The sequence below is a fragment of the Agelaius tricolor genome, unplaced genomic scaffold (assembly GCF_023055355.1).
Source record: "Agelaius tricolor isolate 1412-34295 unplaced genomic scaffold, bAgeTri1.0.p SCAF_7, whole genome shotgun sequence".
Lineage (NCBI taxonomy): Eukaryota > Metazoa > Chordata > Aves > Passeriformes > Icteridae > Agelaius > Agelaius tricolor.
The window spans coordinates 26,010,361-26,027,639 of record NW_027269267.1 but is presented as its reverse complement, the minus strand read 5'-3'; the positions used below and the strand labels follow the sequence as shown (position 1 = coordinate 26,027,639).

At 42.5% G+C, this 17,279-nt stretch overlaps 1 long non-coding RNA gene across 1 annotated transcript in view; it reads right to left on the bottom strand.

Annotated features, from left to right (window-relative positions):
* Window positions 1–7,089: 7,089 nt before the first annotated feature.
* LOC139591706 (uncharacterized) overlaps window positions 7,090–17,279 on the bottom strand; it is a 32,569-nt gene continuing 22,379 nt past the window's right edge. Inside the window, exon 2 of the long non-coding RNA XR_011679731.1 lies at window positions 7,090–10,351. This is a non-coding gene — a long non-coding RNA (uncharacterized lncRNA). The remainder of the gene's footprint in view (window positions 10,352–17,279) is intronic.

Sequence of the window (17,279 nt, the reverse complement as noted above, 5' to 3'; positions counted from 1 at the left end):
GGAACAGCATATCAGAAAAATTTATTTGTTATTCCTGCTGACTTTCAAAGAACTCTTCTATATTTCTGATAGAATTGAAGGCCCATGAATCTTGAAGCTTGAGCTGGGTAGGCTTGTCCTTGCCTACAAAGAAAAAGAGTTTCTATTTCCCAGTGGGAAAGCAGAAATTAATTCATAATTCCAAACCCCTATTTATTAGTTCCACTCACCAGTAATGGACAAGAAACAAATCCGTGTGACTTGGGGGACTGGTTACTGTGGGAGAGCATTAAGCATGAATAGTGAAGGCACAGATCCAACATGCAGTGGGCTGAAATTGGCTGAAATATGTTCCCAGCAAGTATTTCTTGAATACTTATAAGTAACAAAAAAATACAAAAACCGCTAAACTGTTCCAATTGGTTTGTTAACCATAATAGCCCATCATTTGGTGAACATACTGTTTGCCATCAACTGTTTGTCCATCCCTCCTGCTGATGGAAGAGAGCTCTGGCTGAGTGGACAGATGTTTTTTTTCTGCTAACTTTGACAACACTTGGGTCCATGGTCCTTGACCAGAGGAACTAATTAAGTAGTAAAATCAGCTCTTTGTAAGACGGGAAGAAAGAAAGGGGTAGAACCACTGAAGAACGTGAGGCACTGATTAACTCACAAGTGTTTCCCGTATAATGCAAATCATTAATGCTTAATCGTCTCTGAGACTAATAAACCAGAACCATAAATATAACAACAATATCACAAATCATATATGAATCCTACAGGATCTTTTTTCTTTTTTCATTAATTGTTCAATCTGTAAGAATAATTTCTTTAACTTATTTACTAATCTCTAAATTTAGATTCTATACATCACAACTGAACTTAGCTGGCAGGTTCTTTGTAGCATGGGTAATGGTGAAAAAAAAAAAAAAGAAAATAGCTCTCCTCAAGAACTGAAATGTGGAAAATTTGCCAGAATTATCACAAACGCAGACTACAATCAGCCTAATATTAAAGGAACACTCACTGTATCTTTCCTCTGCCTGTTAAACTACTAATTGATGTGCTACTGATGAATAAAAGGGCTGGCATTTCAGCCATGAACTCACTTCACCGCTGTGGTTTACTGAGAGCCCCGAGCTGCTGAGCTCATTACAGATCCCTTCACTGAACTGGCTTTACAGGCAATTTTGTGAAGGGGCAGCATCAGAGCTAGCCCACTGATTGGGACTCCATCGGCTCAGCGGGGCTCCCGAGCTCAGGGAGAGAGCAGAGCACTGAGCTAAAAATACGTCTTTGCCTCTGTAGTGCCAGGAAGATTGCCTGGCTGGGCTAATTGGGAGGGACCTGGAGATCTGGGTGGTATTTTAGGCTAATCTCGAGGTGGGACCTCTGCAGCATGTATGTGGCTCTGAATACAATCTCCTTCGGCACCGTCATTTATACCATTGCAGGCGTTTATAATCAGAACCATCCTTGATTGACTCGTGGTTGTTGCTGCACCTTAGACTCATCTTGCAGGAGTGAGGGGGGATGAGAGAAAGTGAAATGGCTGTGCACTGAACACTGTGAAATTTTAATGTGGTGTTGAAGTTATAAAATGGGACAAATTGCCCTGGCAGGACCAGGGCTTAGTAAGACTGCTTAGATATATAGTCCTCTCTCAGAAACTGACTGTAGAGTTGCACAACAGAGAGGATTTTCTTAAACCCCCTCTGTTGAGATTTGTTTTTCAGTCCTGTTCTCTTTCCCTGTGTAATCTTATTTTTAATTCTCTGAACACCCTAGCCCTGGTATCAGCTATCTCACCAGTATTTAGAACCCAAAACTCCAATGTTTGAAAACTGGCATGGTCAGAAGAGTCTGTGTTTCTGCTCATCCTTCATGTACTTGATAAGGCAGAATGAAATAGAGGACAGAGGAAAACAGAAGGAGTGTAAAGAACAGGGATAGACTGAAAGCATGCATAAAATCAACAGAAGCAGAAGTAAAAGTCTGACAGAAAAAGCTAGAAGAAAAACTCAATAATGGGAAATATTGAGCAGCTAAGCATTTTTCATAAAGTAACACACTGAACTACTTCGTTTGTTTGTTTGTTTGTTTGTTTGTTTGCTTGATTGATTGCTTTAAGAGATGTACAGTTTTACAGGGTATTTCTGTTTTACTAGTAAAATGTTTTTCAGCAAAACAGAATATGTCATTCCTCCAATTTTTTTTATTAAGTGACTTCATAAAATACAAGCATGATTAGGTGAGAAATGTCAATTTCTTATTCATTGCATGAAATATCTGTACCATTGACCAGTCTACCAGTTGTCAACCACAGGCTGAAATACCTAAAGTAAGTTTTATAAGTCTCTTTACATGTTACTGCAACATTTTCATGAAAGAGTTGCAGCAGAGATTTTACAGCATGTATGAATGATAACAGTGTAATTACTCAAAGAGAATGCAAACTCCATTAATTTTAATGTGCTCTTTTTACCCCCAAGCAAAGTGCTTTGCAAACTTTAGTGTACCATTTCTTTGCACAACATCAACCCTCCAGCCATGCTGCTGCAGTGATCTTGGCAGTGGACATAAACACTAGGCAACCTTCCAAGAGAAAGAGAGAGAACGGTGCCCTCACACAAAGCAAGATGGAAAATTTCAGGATATTAAAGCACACTTGAAAATAAATGAAATGAGAAGGGTTTTAGATTTTGAAATGGCACCTCTTTTCAGGCTACTACATCTCTATTTAGAAACCCCAGTGAGGAGTGGGATGCTGTAAGTGCTGAAGGCACGAACGCCTTTTATTTTCCTGTTAAGGCCCTGTACCTAAAGCTCTAGCCCTGAAGTAGCAGCTGATATGCCACTTCCTTTGTTTTTTACAGTCGTTGCTAGTTATTTCTAATGACTTCATGACTAATATAATTCTAATAAGAACTTAACAGGAGCCACTGCGCTGGGTTTAAAATGGTCCTAATTCTGCACAACTGCTCGGGAACATCTGGCTATGAACCTAGAGGAAAGATTTCAGAGGAGAACAAGTAGCAAGGGTAAAAGACTGGAAAGCATTATTGGCAGAGTATGTAGAAGAAAGGGAAAGTATTCAACCTAGATAAATCATATTAAAGCCCATGTTAACAGATTATTTGGCCATGTAGTGTCTGTATGGGAGCAAAGGGATGGCTGTAGAGGACTCTTCAGTCTATCAGGAAAAGGTATTCATGTTACACTGCACCTGGAAGTTCCAGCTAGACAAATTTTTGTTTAAAGAAAGGTCAAAATGGTCAATGGTGATGGCAATTAACCACTGAAATTGTCTACTGAAAGTTGTGGTGAATTTTTCATCCTTGAAAATTCTCCAAATAAAACATGTTTCCAAAGTATACTTCATTTTAACCACAGGCTTTTGATTTGAAAGCAGAATTAATTCAGGAAAGATCAGAGGTATTCATGGACCTAACACCTATAATATTTGCTACATCAATAAAATGTAATGCAAAACACAGCAGTGGGCCAATCATTCCATTTTACTGTTCAGTTAAATTCTATCCAGAGAGCCATTGGCAACATTTTGTCCAAGGTTTTGTGCAAAACTGTCACTGATGCAGAGCAAGAGAAGGGAATTGCAGGTACATCCTGATTTCAGATCTACAGAAAACAGTGTAATTGACTTCAGTGGGAGTTGGTCCAAGGTCTTACTGAGGATTTGAGAAAACAGAAACATTTTTTTTCTGGCCTCATGTGTAAATGGGTAAAGGTTTAGAATATTTATAAAGGCTTAGAATCCTTCTAATTACCATGGGGTTTATTGTGTCAGGCAGATAAATTTTCTGTGATCTCTCAGGTATAAAGTCAGGGATAAACTTGAGTATTTCAGAAGAAGAAATTTAGCCCTATCATCAAAGCTAAAAGTTATTTTGTCTGTAGTAAATAATTTAGTTTAAATGTATTAAAAAATGTACAAGCTGAGTCCTAGAATTAAATTTCATATGCTAAAAATAATGCCGGGTATAGAAATCTTCTCATCGTTTTTTTACCAGATGCTTCCATTTCTACTTCCCTGATCAGATAGGGTAATCCATAACTTAAATTTTTGAATGTTACATACTTTTGATTTAATGTGGTTTTGAAATCTGAGTTTTTAATAGAGCCATGGACTCAAATTTTTGGTTCTGTAAAAGCCCAGAAGGTATGGGGCCAATGTGTATGTCTCAAACACTGACTGCTGGATAGCTATGGAGCCAACCAAGGATTTTTGGTAAGAACAGTCTGTGAGAAGGATGTGGCTGGAGAAATGAACCAAATGAACCATAGGGCAGCACTTTTCTTGAACAAATACCTTTGTTCTGGCTCCTGGAGAAAAGCACAACAAGCAAGTGCAAGAATGAGGTTGAGAAGCAGGCATGGCCTGTTGACCAAAGACCAACCCAGTAAGGGTGGATCAAGGCCAAAAGACCCCAAAGCCCTCTTACCCATTTCCAGAAAGGTCTAGCAGAATGAAATGCCCATGACAACTAATTTGTGTCAAAAGTGAGAAACTCAGCTCCAGGTTGGGAAAGCTTGTCTGTAAAAAGGTGGCCCTGTTAAGCCTGGGCAGCATCCCCTCAGGAGCCTGGGCAAGACATCAGCTGGATTGACGCTGAAGCCAGGACTTGTGATCCTTCTTTTTTTCCTTTCTTCCCTTCTTTCTCTCTCTCTCTCTCTCTGTTTAATCCCCCTCTCTTTTCTTTGACCCTACCCATTATGCAAAATGAACCACTATGTGTTTATGCAGTAGGATAAGGGACTTGCATTTTGATTTCCAGGCCATGTGTATAATTTACTAATAAAACTTAGTGAGTTTTTGCAGACCCTCTGACTTCTGTAGTTTGTTTTTGACCACAGCTGTCAATGAATCTCAGGTCTTTCCTTTCCTTTTAAGGTAGGATGTCACAGGGTTCTGTAAACATATGTTTTCTATATATGAAATTAAGAAAGGGGTAAAAATACATTTAAAAGCAAAATCTCACAAGCTCTTAGATTCTACTGGAACTGTAAACTCTTCTTTTACTGACAAACTCTGAATTTTTTAGATTTCACAGTGTCAACTTCTCCTAGCAGAGTGAGACAAGCTGCATTCATACAGAGAATGACCTGATGAATTCTCTTTAAAGTCATGCTGAAGTGAAATCTGGACAATAAATTCCAAAGATGCCTAGTATATAGTGGCAGAAAATAGCATCTTGAATGTATTAGCACGTACAAAGCTCGCTTTTTAAAACTGGTTCATTGTCTGCTTATGGGATCATGGTGAGTTCTAGATGCAAGAGGCATCTTTTATTAATGCTTCCTAGTACAATACAAAATATAAATCCCATATAAGTCTGTTTTACCACTGGGTCCTGCATTTTTCACCCACCTGAAACTCCCACAACGTATGGAATGCACAAGAAAGATTTGAAGGAGCCATAATATCAAGTGACTGCAGTTCATCTGCTCTGGTAAAGGCAAGACCTGCACATAAAGTTCCCACTCCTGTGAGTTATGGGTCATTTGCTCATTAACAAAGTGACTAATCCAGTAGGGAAGAGAATGTCTACTGAAAATAAATTACATTATACTACTGACTGCTGTGATGGATTCTTTATATGCTCTTTGTGTTATCATTCAGAGGAGCCCTTTTACCCAACCCTTGGTGTTGCTGCCATGTTGTAAGGAATTTTATCAGAGCAAACAGGAGTCTTCATGAGGCAAGAAACAATAGAACAAGCAGGAAATAAATAATAACCAGATAACCAGGAAACAGCAGTAACACAATAGATGTTCAGTCATTAGTTTAAACTGTCGCATTTGTCCTGAAATGATCAGAACAACCACAGTGGAGCTGCAATAGTGAAGTTTATGATAAATCCACGCTTATGCATTTTGAAGGCCACTTCAGGAGAGTTTGAGAAATAAATAAGGGTATCGAGGGCTAAAGTTGTTGGTGAAAGTAGGTGAGCTGGGAAACATCTCCAAGCATTTAAATTCTGTAACATTTTAGAAGCACTTACCACTGAAAAGAAACATTGTTTTGCTTACCCACCACTTATGATGACCTAACACTAATAGGGTAAACTAGATGGAATGTTTTATCACCATGGTGTTTCCTTCCCCACAGGTTTTCTTCCCAGATGGAGTTTAATGAAGCAAGCCTGCTCAGCCATTTCAGTCCATGTAAGTGGCAAAAGATAGTTTTGACTCATTGAAAGATCTTTATGCCACTGTCAAAATTTTATAGATTATGGATTTTTTTAACCAAGCTACATTGATCCTGGGTATTCAAATTCATAATATTTATGCAAACACTGTAAACTCTGAAAACTAGAGTCATTTACGACAAGATTTTTTTTATAATTTAACCTATTCAGTGCATACAGGATGAAGAAAAAGGAGTAGATTTGAGTTTGCTTTATTGCCTATTGATGCTTACCAACACAAAGGGATTCTGCATTATATTTGTAGTGTTCTGACTGCTTTTTCCACTTTGATTTCTCTCTTGTACCTCTCTTTTCTGGAGATGCTTAAAAGGAACTCTACCAGTCTGTAAATAAAGCAACCTTTAACAGTGAGCAGCAAAGTTGTGGCTGCTTTGCAGCTCTCAGAGTCAAAGTTAAGATTATACAACCTAATCTGAGTCATCACCAAGAAAAAAAAACAAACAAATTCTTTCCTCCCTGTACATGTTGCAGTACAAAACAGAGAGACATCTGAGTTTTTAGTTGTGGTTGTTCATTACCCTCTTTGGTAAGACTTGCTGAATTTCTATTTATGTGCTTAACAACTGGAACAAGCTCCGTTTATTACTGCATAAAAAGTCCTCCTTCATCACTTTCTTCCAAGCTACACAGAAGCCTTGATCAGTGAAGATATGAGATTGCTTTCCTGACATTTATTGAATAACTATTATTTAAAATTTTTTGCTTATTTCAATGAATTTGTCATATATTGTATTTTACAATAGATTCTTTTTTCACCTGTTATTTACATTAAAATGTCAATGCTGTATTGCTAGAAATAAGGCAATGAATGTATACAGGCAAAATTGAGATTCACCAAAAAAATAAAGAATGAGTGACAATATACCAGAAAATGCAAATATTTGTGTTGCTATCAAATAACATTTATTTGTAAGAAATATTAAAAGTCAAAAGTATTGCTATAAAAAGTAACCTTGAGCATCTCTGTTCAAGCATTTCTAATTCTTTCCAAGTTAATCTGGTCTCACAGGAAAAGAAAGATGTAGCAAAAATAACCTTTTTCAGCCTAGTGGCAAGAGGCACAGTGGTGTAAAAGCCCTTGAACCACAGCCCACCAGAAGTCATTATACAGTGACATCACTCAGGGTTGGATCAAGGCTTGAGCAAAAGATATTTGGAATTTTAAGCAGATGTGAGACCAGAATCAAGTTGAATATATAGATATCAATTGCACTGAAATGTGCTTGTCTATTTTAGTAGAATTAGAGAACAATTCTATCAGTCTGCATCAGTACCTGCAAAACAAGTTGCTTTTCCAAAGAAACCTGAGTAGCTGACAATTTGCTCCCCAAAACTATTTCCTTTCATAGTTTCATCAAAGCTATAATTCAATTTAGAAAAATAAAATAAATAAATACCCCAAACAGGTTTTTTGTAGTGTTTTTATAGTTCAGAATTCTACTCTGAAAAATGAAGTAGGAAAACCACAATGTTATATATGCAAATAGAATTAAAATACCTGAAGGTTTACTTTTCCATAGTGTAGACATTGCACAATAACTGACAGGAACTTAAATTTCATCATTATCATGCAATTGTAGAGTTTCTTCAAAAGTTACCTTGATAGCTAATTTGAGATTGCTGACTTAGATCACAATGCAGTAATTAGCCGAAGTTAAAATTAAAGTAAAATTTTAAAGAAAATTAATCAAGTAATACAATACATGGTGTAGTACTTTTTCCATGGGCAACTCAACTGATAATCTTACAGCTCATAAATTATCAGGAAAGACATATGCTTTGATTGTACAACTTTGTTACAAAACTGTCTTTGAATTAAGGTGGCAATGCAATAGGTGCTATCTTCACTGAAAATACTATGTGTGGGTTTTTATAGTACTTTGAAGAGGTATTTTGCATCAATTTTTATTGTGGCAATAAAAATAGTAAAGGTTTGAGGACTGCAGGATGTCTTATAGTTCTCTACTGCTTTGGAGGAGTGTGATTAGTTATATATCACTCACACATGTCTTACAGTAAAATAATTCTTTGAAAGGCTAGAACAAATCCTGAATAAAAAGAGTTAATACAAACATTTTAAAGTAATTCTGTTCCTTATCTGAGCATGAGGTGAAATGAAACAGAAGGAGGAAAAGAAGAACTTGTATTTCAGCAGAAAGGGGTTCTTGTCTCTTCCTGGCATCTCTGCTCTCCAGTAATTTTTAATCTCATAACTCAGAGTTCTGATCATTTTTCATGACAGAGGGTTGCTTGGCTATCTTTTCTACATAGTTTTATACTGAAACTGGAATAAGAAAAGCAAGACAAAACAAAGCCTAAACCCTGTATGCTCCATTTGCTGAATACATGGTTTTCTTCCCCAAGTGTATGTGTGCCAGGTAGCACCACACTGGACTGGATGATAATAAACATGAAAAAATACAGTCAGTGCATGAGCAGAGATCTCTGTGGCTGAATGTACCAGGACTAGGGTTGGTATAGGGATGGGGCAGAAGTTCCAGCTGTGAGAGAAAAGCAAAGTTCAGCTTCTCAAGGCAGGAGCTGATCTTGTTTCCAATTAGTTCCTCCACCCAATGTTGGGCCACTGGGAAAGGAGGTTGTCCCTGCTTATCTGAGCACCCTGCCTGAAGGGCAGATCTGGGGCCATTTCCCTCCCAGTAGAGCCAAGGTCCTTAAGCTGGGGTGATGGGAACTGGTTTGGATCCATGAAGGGACAAAAAGCCTGAGTGGAGGTGGGTAACCCACCTTTGGGCTGACACCCCTGGTGTGTGAGGCTGGCAGGCTGCTGAGAAGGGCTGAGGTCCAGCTGGCAGCACGAGCTTAGAACAGGGCTCTTGTAGAGAGGGACAGGCTTGAGTCCAGAGTGTTGACATGACCTTGTGGGCCCCTGTTTCCCACCCTTGGTCTGCACCCTGAGGACATCATCCATCTCACCATCAGCTGGGAATTGTGGTGGCCACACCCTCTACATAGCCCCATGGCAGCACCTACATGGAAGGCGTGACCAGAAGCTGCTCCTCTTTGGAGTTCCTGCTTTACAAGATCTTTCTGGAAGTGCTTTGGCAGAGAGCCAGATGAAGATGCACACCTAACAGGAACAGGGCATTTGTCCCCTGCTGTCCTCTGTGTAGGCACTGGCTGCAAAACATTGCTTTTCCTCTGGGTTTCTGCATTCAAGTCAGTAAGTGACTTATCCAGACCTGAAGCACGTCCGACACTTCCTAGAACATAGGTTTTGAGGGATCCAGTTGTCTAAGAGGAAAAGTTTTGAGGTGCTAAGTAAAAAAATACCTGGCAGAGAAGGGTGCTTACAGTGCATATCATCTTTACTGAAATATTTGTATGAGGCAGATACCAGTCTGAGTTCTTGCATTTGACCACAGGGCTTATGTAGTGGAAAACAGGCTTTCTTTTAACATAGTAGTTATCCTTGGAAAACTCTCTCTGGTAAGGGGAAAGATCTTCCAGCCAAAAGATGAAACGTTACCTGCACATTAGGTTATTTTCCCCATTCACTTCCATCTCTCTTTGGTTTTGTTACTCTCATCTTTTCCTTCATATCCACTGCTGCAGTCTGAAAAGGGCAACTTTAATTTCGGGAAGCCAAACAAATCACAGTGAATAATTATTTAGTTTTAAATAATTCCATCCTTTTCTTCCTTTGTAATTTATGTGGTGCTGCTACAGAATGCACTAACCAAGCTAAAGGGAAAGAGCCAGTTTAAGGGGTAGGAAAGAAGCACTGAATTATTCTTAGTCCTGCAAAGAATGCATTTAAGAGTTTCTTAGCCCAGCTCCCTTAGACCAATGAAACTTTCTTCTCTGCTCCCTCATGAGCACTGAACTGTCTGCGCTGAAGGGTGACCACTCTCACGTGTGACTGCTGTGTCTGTGTCGTAGGCAGTGTCAGAGGCTGGGCAGGATCCATCTCTGTAGGCTCACTGGAGTAAGACTATCCTTGGAGAAGCAGCTTTGGATTCACTGACTCCTTTGAGATAAGAGACTGGGTAGATGAAACACAACCCCCAGCGTTTTTAGATATCGATGGCACAGACCTTTGCTCCTTGAGCACAGGCTCCTGACATGAGGGTGGAAGAGAGGGGAGTTTCCTCTGCTCACCACATGGTGATCACAAATGTCACCTACAGACAAAAGAAAATGAAAAGGAACAATAAGTGAAACACGGGCAATGATTTAGTCTCTTGAAAATGCACATTAATCATCTGACAGCCCTCAGCTTTACCGAACTGAAAGTTCGTTTCTCATGGCAGAGTTAACTTTGGGACCACTGCCGGGAGGCGAAGCTGGAGCGGGGCTGGCAGCAATATTCAGGAGCGACAACTGCGTGAGTGTATTGAGAAACAGAGTATTCACAAAAACTCCTTACGGACCCATAAATACCCAGCTTAGTTGCTGGTTTAATCACTCGCAAAGACATTGCCTGACTCTTTTAAAGCCGCGAGTATCTGAAGTTTTGGAAGCGATTGTGAATAAATACTTCACTGCCTGCTCACAGCGACGTTTCCCCGGCGTTAGCTCATTAGAGTGCCTGAAAGAGACCCGACAGAAAATAAGTTAAATGCAACTTAAATCATCACCCCATTCGACGCTAAAAGCGACACGAAAGGCGAGGCGTTCACCAAAAGGTTGCAAAAGGAGTCAGCTGCACCGCAGTTAGGAGTGGAGGGAGCGGGATTGCGGGATGGGAGCGGCCAGCGTGGCTGGGATCCCAGTCCCCAGTTGTGGTGGCACTTTTTTTGCTCTTTTTCCTCCACACGATTTTTTTTTTTTTTAGTGACTTCGAAAGATGTCACGGCAAAGTGAAATCTTTGTGGAGAGCTGATCATGCATTCAGACTGTAGTGTTTTCAAAATGTGATGTTTTGCAATGATGACATTAGAGTAGCAACCAAGGGTCCGAGACAGCAACGCCTGCTGCAGCTGGGCTTCGCTTTGAAATGCCCAAGACAATGGGGGCCACTGTTCTTCATCGCTTCGCCTTTCCATTCCATTTGCATAGTCTGTTCTGCCTGATTGACCAGCTTGGGCTGTCCAAGGGACCAGCATTGTTCACAGATCACTTCAAGATGGCACAGATGACAAGATTCAGGTGAGAGATGAAGTGGGATGATTCTCAAATGCCATAAGAAAAAGCTACCCTGGGAACTTTTAGCTCAAGTGAAATAATTCAAGAATTTAAGCAGTTAATTTTTTTTTCAAGAAAACGATCATATTTGGAACTGCGCAGTCATGACACACAAATAAGTAATAGGAGGTTTGTGTGTTTCGCTGAAGTGTTTTAATTTGTTTGTGTTTGGTTGTGTTGGGGGGAATTTTTTTTCTGGTTTTTTTTTTTTTTTTTTTTTTTTTTTTTTTTTTGTCGGGTAGTTTGCTTTTTTTTTGTCTTTTCCATCCCAGATCTCACCTTCCTCAGGCTAGGACGCCAACCATGCCACTGGAAACCCTCGTGAATAAAAGTTTGCTTACAAAAAAAAAAAAATCTGAAGTCGAATATAAATAAAGCTCATCATAGAGGCGAGTTTTTAAATTCTTTGGTGCCTGCTCCGTAACTAAATGCCAGTTTAGGATTACTCAGTTAACGTTCACAAAGCGCTTTGGAGGAGGAAAGCCCTGGCAGAAGAAGGGCGAAGCGCGCCGGGCGCTGCCGGCCAGCCCTGCGGCGGGACCGCGGCCCCAGCCCGGGCTCGGGGCGGGCAGCGAGGGGAGGCTGCAGGGCGCCTCGCTCTTCCCCAAGAAGTTGCAAACTCTCTGCTGGCACAGATTCACCACTGAAATGTCATGGTTTCGGCTGCTTTTTCGCTTTTTTTTCTTTCCCCCCCATACTCAGGTTCTCAAGTAAACACACACACACGGTAGCGCCCCTAAAATGAGTTTCATTTGACACCGATGTTTTGACTTCATCTCAAAAAGACAAAATCTTTGTCGTACAAGTATGTTTTCCCTGGAGGGGTTTCCAGCACAATTTGCTATAATTTCTTTACACCTAACGGAACTGATGGGATCTGAGCAGTAAAACATATTCCCACAGTAGTTTCGCTCTCTCGCTCTCTCTGTTACCCTCCTGGGGTTCAGCTCACTCTCTAGCATAAATATTGCCAATAATTGTGCTAATACGGTGATTCTCGGAAGGCAGCAGAACTCTCTTCTCCTCGTGTATCAGACCTAAAGACTGATGCGACTCCTGCTTAATCTCTGGGTGTATTCTCTCCTAGCTGCTCGTCTTTCCCCTGCAGAGACTAATACACTTAATTACATGATTTACAAGAATTGCCAACAAGGTCCCAGGGGCCGCTAAAGACCGACCGCCGCCCGACGAGCGGGGCGTAAGGTGCATGTCTGACTGCTGCACGGCGCCTCGAAGGGAAGCCGCCTTCAGCGGGACTCGGCTCTTCACATTTATCCAAAATTTCAGGTCCTTCTTCCCTGTTTTACATACCCCCCTTTCATGCTGTGCTCCGGTCCCAGGTTGGTTTGAGGGGTGCCGTCGTCCCCGCTCCCCCTCCTCCCGAGAAGGTGGCTAAAAGCTGCAGAGGAAACTTAAGTGGCTCTGGAGTTTGTTTAATTTCCCTCCAGTGTTTACTGATAATTCGAGAGACGCTTATCTCGGGGAATATAACGATTAATACAACCGCAGGTTTCCAGATAAGTGATTGTGATGGAGATTGTTGGCGAGAAAATAGACAATTATCCGCTGTTAGCTTTACATAAAGATCGCATTAACTTGAATTAGTTATCAGACAAAAGAACATCAGAAAGCTGCACCTTTCTGCCAAGGCAACCGCTTGCAGGCGGTGTGCTCCGCACAAGCAAACGCACCGCTGCCTCCCCAGCATCTCCCCAGCATGAAAGGGGCGGCGGGCCCGGGCCCGGGGGGGCCGCGGCACCGACACGCCGCGCTCCTGCCGAGGGAGGCACGGCCAAGCGCGGAGCGGGGAGGGCGAGCCCCGGGGCCGGGGGATCGCTTTAATATCAGCTGCCCGGCCCGGCCGCTTTCATTTCCATAGGGCGAAATTAACATGGACGTGGGGCAGGCGCTGGGGCGGGGGCAATGCGCCCGGGGAAGAAGCGGCGTGGCTGATCGCCAAGGAAACCTCGCTGAAAGGGAAGGGTAGAGCATGTGGCTATTAAAACCCCGACACAATAATAACATTAAGGGAAAAAAAAAAAAAATAAAACCATAATGATAACTTGGAGGCAGCTCGCCATTTGCATATGAAACCAGCGGCCAGAAGCGCGGCAGCCCCTTGCCGCATTATGTGCTCGGCGGTCCGAGGTCGTCCCCCCCCTAGCAAGACTGAAAAGCCTTTTGATTATTTCTCCTCTCCCTAGGAAAGGCTGATTCCTCCGTAATTGATAGCGGGGAAGGGCCGTAATTAATTTTTCAGGGAAGTACAGTGCAGCTTCTTCTCTCGGCTGGAGGGGAAGGGCTGAGAGCGAGGAAAGGGGGCGAGGGAGCGGAGGCGAGAGGAACTCCTTCCGAGAACCCCTAATTAAAAGTAATCACGCTTCACCCTCTCCGGCACCAAGACCCCCCTCGACTCCTCGCCACCCCCTCGCTCGCTGGGGAGGCAGGAAGGGCAGGGACCGTGGGCTGCTTTCACCGAGTCAGAAAGCATTCACCAGGCGTTTGTATTGCGGGAGGTTTCTGTGGGAATCGGGTGGCTCGAGTAATTGGGAGGGGAGGAGGGTGCACTCCCGGCTGGCTTCTCTCTGGAATTAAAGGCAGTCTTCAAAATAGGGTGTTTGTTAGAGAACTTCAGCTGGGAGGAAACCTGCCATTTCGGATCAGTGCGTTTTCTGTGCTGGGCTTCCAGACAGACCCTTAGCACCGTGTTCATCTGGGGAAGGGGAGAGGAGCAGGAGGGAGGCTTTTCCTGTGGGATGGGGCAACGGGGGAGAAAACGGCAAGGTGCTTCAGGCGGCAGGCTGAAGCCTAACAGATGCTGGGATACAAATAATTTCGGGGGAGCAGGGGCACCTCGGGTTCGTGCCTGAGGCAGCCGCGAAGGGAGAGGAGAGGGGATGCCAGGTGAAAGGGCTCTGCTCCCACCCGGGACGGGAAGCCCGTCCCCAGCCTTGGGACGTGCCGCTGCCGCCGCTGGGTCCCCGCTGAATGGAGCGGATAATGATCCCCGGTTCCCAAGGCAGGCTTGCTGCTGCCTGGTGAGCCTTGGATTTGTGTGGTCCAAGCCTTTCCCAGCTTGTCCCATTCTGTCACCGGGATAAGGGGCTCCCTCGGCTCGTTTGCACCTGCGTCGCTTTTGGCTCCTTCAGGAATGCGCTGAAGCTTGTAATCAGCTTTGTGAAGCCATTGAGTGCACGGCTGAGTGAAACTTCCAAAGCTCGCAGAAAACTGGCCCGCTGAATAGGAGTCAGCATGGGGCTTCTCTCCAAGCCCCTGGCCTGCCAAATTCCAGCAGAGCCCCTCACAATCAGTCCACACAAGCTTTACTGCTCTCCCCACACTGAGAGAAGCGAGAAAAGAAAAGCTAAAATACCAGTCACCGAGGTTAGCGGTTTGTTCCCAGATTAATGGCAAACGCCTCTCTGCCCGATGCTAACCAATTCATTCGGCTGATGTGTGTGTACATATATATATATATATACACACACACACACATATATAAATGCATATATGTATGTGCGTGTGTGTATGTGTATAGATATACGTGCACATGAATATCTATGCAAGCCTATGGCTATAACATTAAAAAGGAAATAAGGGAGAGTTATTATTATTTTATGTGACTGCAGAAGTTCTCATGGCAGCAAACAGGTAGCAGGCTGTTTTGCTATCCCACAGGGTCATGCTATTCTCGTCTCAGTCTTTTCTGCACCCGTGTGGTTCCAAGACTCTGGATGAGTGTGACTCTCATCTGCAGTCTGGTTTTCCATCTGGAGGGGTTTAGTATCAAACAAAACTCCGGAGGAGAGCAAAAGGAAATAACGAGCAGGTTAAAAAAAATAAATAAATCACCAACCCCACCATCACTAAACCCACTTCAGAATAACTCAAGAGGACCAAGGCTCTGGGGCACTCGCAGGATGGGTTTGCCATGCCCAAGGCTCACGGCCACCCCATGGTCCCCAGCTTGGGGGAAGAGGGGATTCTCCACTGCAGCCCGGATCACTTCCCTACTGGGGAAAGCGTTCAGGAAAGGTCCCATTTGAGGCAATCCCTTCATTTTTAACATCCTTAACACTTGCAACATGTATCCCTTCACTCCTACTCCCACCATCTAATTGCACAGGCAGGAGCGACGCTAAACAACCCGGGAATACATAGCACAACTTCATCACACCTTTCATCTGGGTTCTGTATGGGGTTGAAGATTCACATTTATTAGGGGAAACAATTACTCGAGTTATAAAAACCCATTCCTTTCTAAAGCAAGTTCTGTCACTGTAATAAACGCTGTGAAATGTTCTTAAATCTAAAAGTGTAAGACGTGGGTAAGCACTGTGACATCAAGTCCATGAGTATAGACCAGCACAGCAAGGCTTTGTCTTCTGGTCTTGGGACTTTTAATTCCATTTATGTCCTTCCTCTTCTACATGTATCTAAAACAATGAAAACAACATTATGACAACATTAATATTTTTTGCAAGCCCTCCTCTTGGGCTAGCATAAGGGGGGAAATGGAGACTTCCAACATTTCCAGAGATGATGTCTCCTGAAGGTTTTAGCCATACCTCTGAATTACGTCATGGAAATCATGTTTTCTTGTCATCCACATTAAAACAGCCGTGGCAGAAGGGGCAGAACTAGCTCCACTAGAGCTGGTAGATGTTTCTTGTGAGTTCAGCGGGATTCTGTCTCCCTTTGCTGTCATGCTTTTGGCGTCTTCTCAATTACCGCAGTTTTCAGGGATGTCCCAGAAACTGATGACAGCAGTAGGTATTTTTGCCATTGCTTTCTGATGAGTTTGTAGGGCTCACTGGACAGTCTCTTACACAGTGGGTGAATAGTTTAGCAGCATCAACCCTCTGTATCCTGGCCCCCAAGTCACTCTAAGGATAAGGTAACCTCTGATGTAAAGAGTTAGGCAGCAAAAGCACAGAGGACCATGTCTTGATGTTGAAGTCCTGACCCTTCCAACTGCTGCTGCACAAAAACTTCTACACACGGCTACAAACGGTTTAAAGCCACATCTCTTTCTGTCTCTAAAGTTTCTTTTCTTTTTGGAAGTTTGATGTGCTATTTTCGACCGTGTTGCTCCTTCCAACCATTCTCAGTGACAAGTCATGAGGATATGCAGTAATTCAGAAATTAGTGAAATTTTATTCTTGGTGGGGGCGTTGGATTAAGAGGCTGGGAGAGTGTGAAACAAGTCAACGTGTAATTGTATGATAAGGCTCTCACGAGGAATTTATTGGCCAAGTTGCTATTTCTATTCCTTCCTAATCTCGTTTAGCACATTCATTCTCTGCAATCTGTCTCCATAATCTTCTGTGACAGAATGGCAGCCAATAGAAGCATGCATGTTTGGAGAGAAGAGAAAATATGCAGAGGCGTGATAAACTGATGCTAATTATCCATATTTAGGACACCGAGTGCAGAAGATCAAGGTTTACAAATAACAAACCAGAGCCAATGATGATGGCTTCCTAGTGTGGAATATATTGGAGGGGACAAGATAAGGGTTTCACATGCAGAAGAGATTTATTGGTCAAAGGGTTCACCTTCCACTTTTCCACTTTTATATAGCAGTAAATTATTTGGGCTAAATTCACCAGAACATTACTCTTTTATTTGGCAATGTGCCATGACTTGCTCTTTCTTTGTGTCCTTTCAATGCAAATCCTTGTAGTGTAACATCAGTTGATAAGAAACAAATAATTGAAGTAATAGGTAATTCCCTTTAAATTGTGCATATAGGACAGTAAGGTAATCATCTAATGTAGAATGAGACCGGAGTATAGAGCAGATAACTGAAAGTGAAACAATATCCATCTCGGCTATTAAATTACATTTATGCTGGAGAAAAATAAGCTGCAGAAGACTTGTAGGCTGAAGAAGAGACAACACTAGTCTAGTCACCCTTAGGCC